Here is a 6178-nt window from a genome sequence, read left to right as displayed (position 1 = left end):
TTCGGTGACTAACAAGGAGGAAATGGTTCTTCCCTCCCCTCCCACTAGCAAGTTACTGGTGATCTCTTGAATCCACATGGCATCAAGTTAGAACTAAAGCCTGTTTCTAGAAAACACGTAGTCAAGCGTGGGGTGCTCCTGTGAAGGTGAAGTGGTGGCTGCTCCCACGGAAGGTCATCTCCATCACTGCCTGAGACTCCATCCAGCCTTGGAGCCTGACAGCTGCCCAGGTCGCGATGTTACTTAAAGTATAACACAAGGCAGTCTCAGGACACATGACCTTTGCACCTGGTCCTACTCTGGTCACTGCCCCAAACCCATGCTCCATTCTGGGAACTAGGGCCAGGATTTTGAAAGTAGTAGATCATGTATATATATATACATATTTCTTTTCTATTTAAGCCAAATTATATATATTATTATTACTATATATAATATATAATTTATTTAAAATTTAATTATATATAATGATATATTATAAATATATAATATTAAATTTAAATTATAATTTAAATATATATAATTTATAATAATATATATAATAATAATTATTATATATATATCATTATGGATGTGGCTTTACCACATTCAGGCTGTAGGCTCTTAGCCTAAATTCATTATCTCAGAAATCTAAGCTATTTAAGGTGAACATCGGAAGAACGTTCAAAGATGCTAAATTCCCACTAGGGTCTGGATTTCATGGTACCTTTGTTTCCCACAGGGACCAGTGGTGACACCTCCTGCCTATTCCATATTGTGCTCATTGAAAATTTGAGATACTTAACCATAATCTTATTTGCATCTTGGGTTTCTACATCATGATAAACTTTTTCATCTTTTGTATGAATAAATGCTAAGATGGGGAAATGAAGAACCACATATTTAATTCTTCACTTAATTGTGCCCACTTGGGTAAAACAGAAGAGCTGAGGTGGTTTTATTCCCAAGGCAATTATCCATGAGGAGATACACATCACTCTAAAACCCCTAAAATGTGGTTCCTCCAGGTAACCATATACATTTCCTAATGCATCAAGAGCTGAGAAACCCCAAGTGGAGGGACTGTGTCGTCAGCCTGCAGGTTTATCTGGGTTCTGTTTCCTCACATGCATTGGCTGGAAGCACCTCTAGGGGACCCTGGATGATGGAGACCAACTGATAAGTGATTTTCCATACTTCCCCCAAATGCAAACGTAAGCACTTTAAATGCTCAAAGCCCAGCACCCTTTGGTGCCTGCAAACAAGATGGCTTACTTGGCGTTGCCTTACATAAGTAACCAGAGGAATAAGGTCTGTGTGCCTGTCTTTGGATTCAGGAGCCATAAATCTCAAGCGAGTTGAAAAGGCTTGTGTGGAGACTTCATGAGAGGTGGGCGTTCTCGTGGTCTGTTTGCTCCATCAGACATCTGTATGCAATAGCTCACAACGACATCCGAGGAGTATTACAAGTCACACGATACCACTTTCCCCCAGGATAACTCAGGGAAGAGAGTTCCTCTTGTCCCCTTGGCCTCCCGTTAAACTTTGTACAAACACATCAGCGTGAATTCAGGTATGCATACAATTTTCTTTTCCATTTTAGCCAAATATCTGTTTTCTATCAGTTGTAACTTTGGTAAAGAAGAAAACCCAAAAAACCCCCACTGCCTATGTGGGGGGGGAAAGACCAGTGTTTACACTATCAGTATAAATTATATCAGTTTACCTAGCTTGGGATTATGAGAACGTCTGGAAAACACTTCAGTTCTCTAAAAAATGAAACTTTCCTTCAGCAGAAATTCAAAAAAGATAGAGGGAAAAAAGAGACTCATCCTAGACTTAGGTGATTCTATGCAGATAAGAAAATCATAAGGAAAGAGAATGGAAACCAAACCCCAAACAGACAAAACAGAATTTTGATTTGTTGTATTAACACTTCCAAAGTGTTTCGAGAGATTCAACCAGGACTTCTATAAAACTTTGGTCATACTTAGTCTCATATAAATTCCTTCTCTTTCTGAGTTCAGATAAAGTTACAGAAATCAAAGTATTTTCAATAAGGGCAGTTTCTTGATTCAACCTTGACAGCACGTGGCAGGTGTACAAGAAAAGTATCTGTGCCGGCTGCTTCATCATTTTCTGGATAATCACTGTCCAAAAGCATCTTGTTCACATATGTACTCTTATTTCCAACCATATGAACATACCTTTTAAAAAACTTGGTGGTGGTGGGGGGGCGCCTGGGTGGCTCAGTCATTAAACATCTGCCTTTGGCTCAGGTCATGATCCCGTGATCTTGGGATCAAGCCTTGCATCTGGCTTGCTGCTCTACAGGGAGCCTGCTTCTCCCACTCCCTCTGCCTCTCCCCCTGCTTGTGCTCGTTCTCTGCCTCTCTCTCTGTCAAATAAATAAAATCTTAAAAAATGTTGGAAGTAATATCTAGTATATTTTTTCTTCCTGGTCATTTTCTTTCTTTCTTTCTTTCTCTTCTCTCTCTCTTTCTCTTTCTTTCTTCTTTCTTCTTTCTTTCTTTCTTTCTTTCTTTCTTTCTTTCTTTCTTTCTTCTTTCTTCTTCTTCTCTTTCTTTCTTTCTTTCTTTCTTTCTTTCTTCTTTCTTTTTCTTTCTTTCTTTCTTTCTTTCTTTCTTTCTCTTTCTTTCTTTCTTTCTTTCTTTCTTTCTTTCTTTCTTTCTTTCTTTCTTTCTTTCTTTCTCTCTTTTCTCCACGTTTATAAGGCCAGGGCTTTCTCTCCAACTCAAGTTTATAAATTTTTGATTGGCTTGTGAGGCCAATAGGGATACTTCTTCTTGTCTAATTTGGTTTCTGGGAAAACTTCATTCAGGTCCTCAATGGTCATCTGATCAAACGGAATTATGTTCTTCATCTTTTCCAGCTCATTTTCATATTCTTCAATGCTGGCCTTTGAGAGAGACAAAAATTCAGCACAGCTTTTCACATCTTCTTTTTCCTCAGCATCCACCTGGACAGTGTATTTATCCTCTGGCACAGGAACCTTCAGGGCACTAAATTTCTTCTCAAAGTCATCTACCAAGCCAGCCTTTGCCACATTGGCCTTGTAGTAAGCCCAGTCGATAGCAGGTGGTTTCTCAGGAAGAGTAGCCAACCTTGAGGTTAGCGTCTCATTCCAGGATTTCAGGGAATTGGCAATGGCCTTCTGGCTTCAGGGTATGATCTCCCCAAAAGCTACCCAGTTTTTAGAGCAAGTTTTCACCCGCCCATCTTGAGATCCTTCACCGACCCCGGTGGCTCACAGTCCACAGTAGCCCATTTTTTATCTTTTTGTAGACTGTCACCATGAAATCAGCCATTGGGCTGAAGTTTATTGTCCCATAAGGATGAGCACTCAAGAAGGCAGGAAGATCAGAGTCAAATTTGCGCTTTGAATAGCAAACTTGAGCTCTCAGTTCACAGAAGAAATGCTGGTCTTCAGATCAAAGCATTATCTTCCAAGAAATCGGTGCTTGAGAAGGTATATTTTTTTCTAACTCCAAATTTCTTGTTTAGATATCAAGAGTCAGATCCTTGGAGAACTCAAAACCTTTAGAGGGCTTTAGACCCCTGGAGTGAGAGTGACACAGCATGAGATAAGCACATCCCCAAGCAAAGTGAAACCACAGTCCCAACAGAAAGGAGCCGATGAAGGGATGTCACAGCACCACACCTGCTATCAAGAACCAGACGAAACTTCAAGATGTGCCCACACACCTTTTTCCCACCTGAAACTCTTACAAGAGGCAACCCCTTCCTCTAATAGAAAAAAAACATACATGTGGGAGAGGAACAAAGAGGGACAGGCAGTCTTCTGAGTCTCCGGGGCCCCCAGAGACATACAGGGGAGCTTCAGAACCGGAGAGGATTGAGGGCCCAGCTGAAAAGAACAGATAACATCCTGGAAATTAAGACTTCTCTGAGAGAAAGGAGATCAAAAGACAGAAATGCCCTGGCAGATTTACCTCCAGAAGAGGCAGCCTTTGGAACCCGCACAATGCAGGTTAGAGAGCTCAGTGGCAGCCACGAGCCGAGAAAAAAAGGATCTGTGTGTGCCAGAGTCCTTGGTTCCACTTTTAACTTGCTATACGTGGCATATAGAATACAGGAATTAACCTCTCAGAAATTAGTTTCCCTGCAGCAAAACTGGGATAAAATAATCCCTAAGTTTTAAGGTCGCTGGTAGGATTTCACAGTAATTACCCAGCGAATACACATAGCAAGCGTTCAGTAAGTTGTAGGTGATATTATGGTTGCGATCATTACGACTGTTAGGAAAAAATCAGTCTGTGATGTGGGGCATTCCAATGATCATTGTGTCTGAATTTAATTAGGTGAGAATAATCTGTGCCCATCATCTTCCCTGATTAGCATGCAGCAATTATTACACAAAACAAATGACAAAACATTTCAATCCATTTGCAGGAGTAACTATTTTAGATAGATTATTCTGTACTGGCAGACATAAAGATCATGACAATGCATGGCAAATCATTCCAAGGTGCCTATGACTTGTCAAATTAAGAAATCCCTTCAAGATAAGCTTGTGTAAGAAAATGAGACTCCGGGGCACCCGGGTGGCTCAGTGGTTGAGTATCTGCCTTTGGCTCAGGTCATGATCCCCGGGTCCCGGGATTGAGTCCGTATCGGGCTCCCCATAGGGACCCTGCTTCTCCCTCTGCCTGTGTCTCTGCCTCTATGTGTGTGTCTCTCATGAAAAAATATTTTTTTTAAAAGGATTAAGGTTGCTCATCAGCTAACTTGACAACTGGGAAATTGTGTGGCTCGTGGACCAGCACGGTAACATCACCCGGGAGACAGCGAGAAATGCAAATTCCCAGGCCCCAACCCAGCGCTGCAGAACCAGCATGTGCATAAGAAGATCCCAGGTACTTCTGGGGCATGTTAAAGTTTGAGAAGTGCTGGCCTAGGCCAATCTCCTAGTTAACATTCTAGCACTGGCATTACACCAAGCAAGAGAGAGAATTCTGAAGTGTCTTTGAATAAAGCTTACTTTTATGTCCCATAACACAAATAGATCAAATACATAATAACGTCAAGTGGCAGAGATGAGCAATTTTAGAAACAGAGAAATGAGTAAATGCAAACTTGTGAAAAGTTATGCTAATATCATGACAAAGTAAAATTTATATTCTGCAAACGCTCATTTTTGTTCGAAATGAGGGCATTGCTTTCAGAAATCAGTAACATTAAGGACACGGTTCTGAGAATAAAATGTCTGTGCTCTTTTTTTTTGTTGTCATTTTTACATCATTATGGGCTGTAGACTTCCCTTTGTCACCAAGCCTAGACACTGTGAGTTAAAACCTTCTCTGGAAAACTATATGTACAACCTCTAGTTGAGGATAATTAAAACTGTTTGCAAATAAATAATTCCGGCATCCAAGATATAAATTCTTTTTTTATGAAGATTTTATTTATTTATTTATTTATTTAGAGAGGCAGAGACACAGGGAGAGGGAGAAGCAGGCTTCATGCAGGGAGCCCGACATGGGACTCGATCCCGGGTGTCCAGGATCCCACCCCTGGCTGCAGGCGGTGCCAAACCGCTGCACCACTGGGGCTGCCCCAAGATATAAATTCTTTTAAAATTATCTAATGAAAAAACAATAAAATAAAAATAAAATGATCTAATGAGAGTCATTCTGTTTTAGTTAACTTGATCCACCTACAGGTGATGATTATTCCCATGCATTGTATGCTAAGATGTGTAGAAAATGCTGCAGAGCACACACGCCGGTGGCACACACGGTGTGCGTGCATCTGGTTCCCTCACCCGGCAGGGAACATGTGTTCTGTATCTGTATTTACCCACAGCACGAATCACTGCCGCATGCTGGATGCTCCACTAACGTTACCAATTAAAAATGTATGTTTGCAGCAAACTGTCTGTGCTTCTCTGCCTTTGTGATATTTTTGGTCATAACCTGACTAGGTCATCACCCACTTCATATCAGCTGCTTAAAAAGGTGAGGTTTTCCAAGTGAACTCTCAGCTCACTGTCCTTTGCTTTCGTTTTTATTATTTTTATGCATTGTTTGTTGAATTCTGTTAAAGGCCATACGGGGTGTTACGCTATCTTCCGGGGACTTTCCCACCTGTGACAGACACCTGGCAGCAGAGGTGGGCAACGGCTCTGCGAGAGGAGACAGGTGTCCTGCTACCACCT

The 6178-nt window shown here is 41.2% G+C and overlaps 1 pseudogene; it reads right to left on the bottom strand.

The window, feature by feature from the left end:
- Positions 1–2691: 2691 nt before the first annotated feature.
- On the bottom strand, positions 2692–4920 carry LOC125754683 (ATP synthase subunit d, mitochondrial-like; annotated as a pseudogene).
- Positions 4921–6178: the final 1258 nt, after the last annotated feature.

The sequence above is a fragment of the Canis lupus genome, chromosome X (genome assembly GCF_003254725.2).
Source record: "Canis lupus dingo isolate Sandy chromosome X, ASM325472v2, whole genome shotgun sequence".
Classification (NCBI taxonomy): Eukaryota; Metazoa; Chordata; class Mammalia; order Carnivora; family Canidae; genus Canis; species Canis lupus.
The sequence above is the reverse complement of the archived record's forward strand: the minus strand, read 5'-3'. Positions and strand labels throughout refer to the sequence as shown.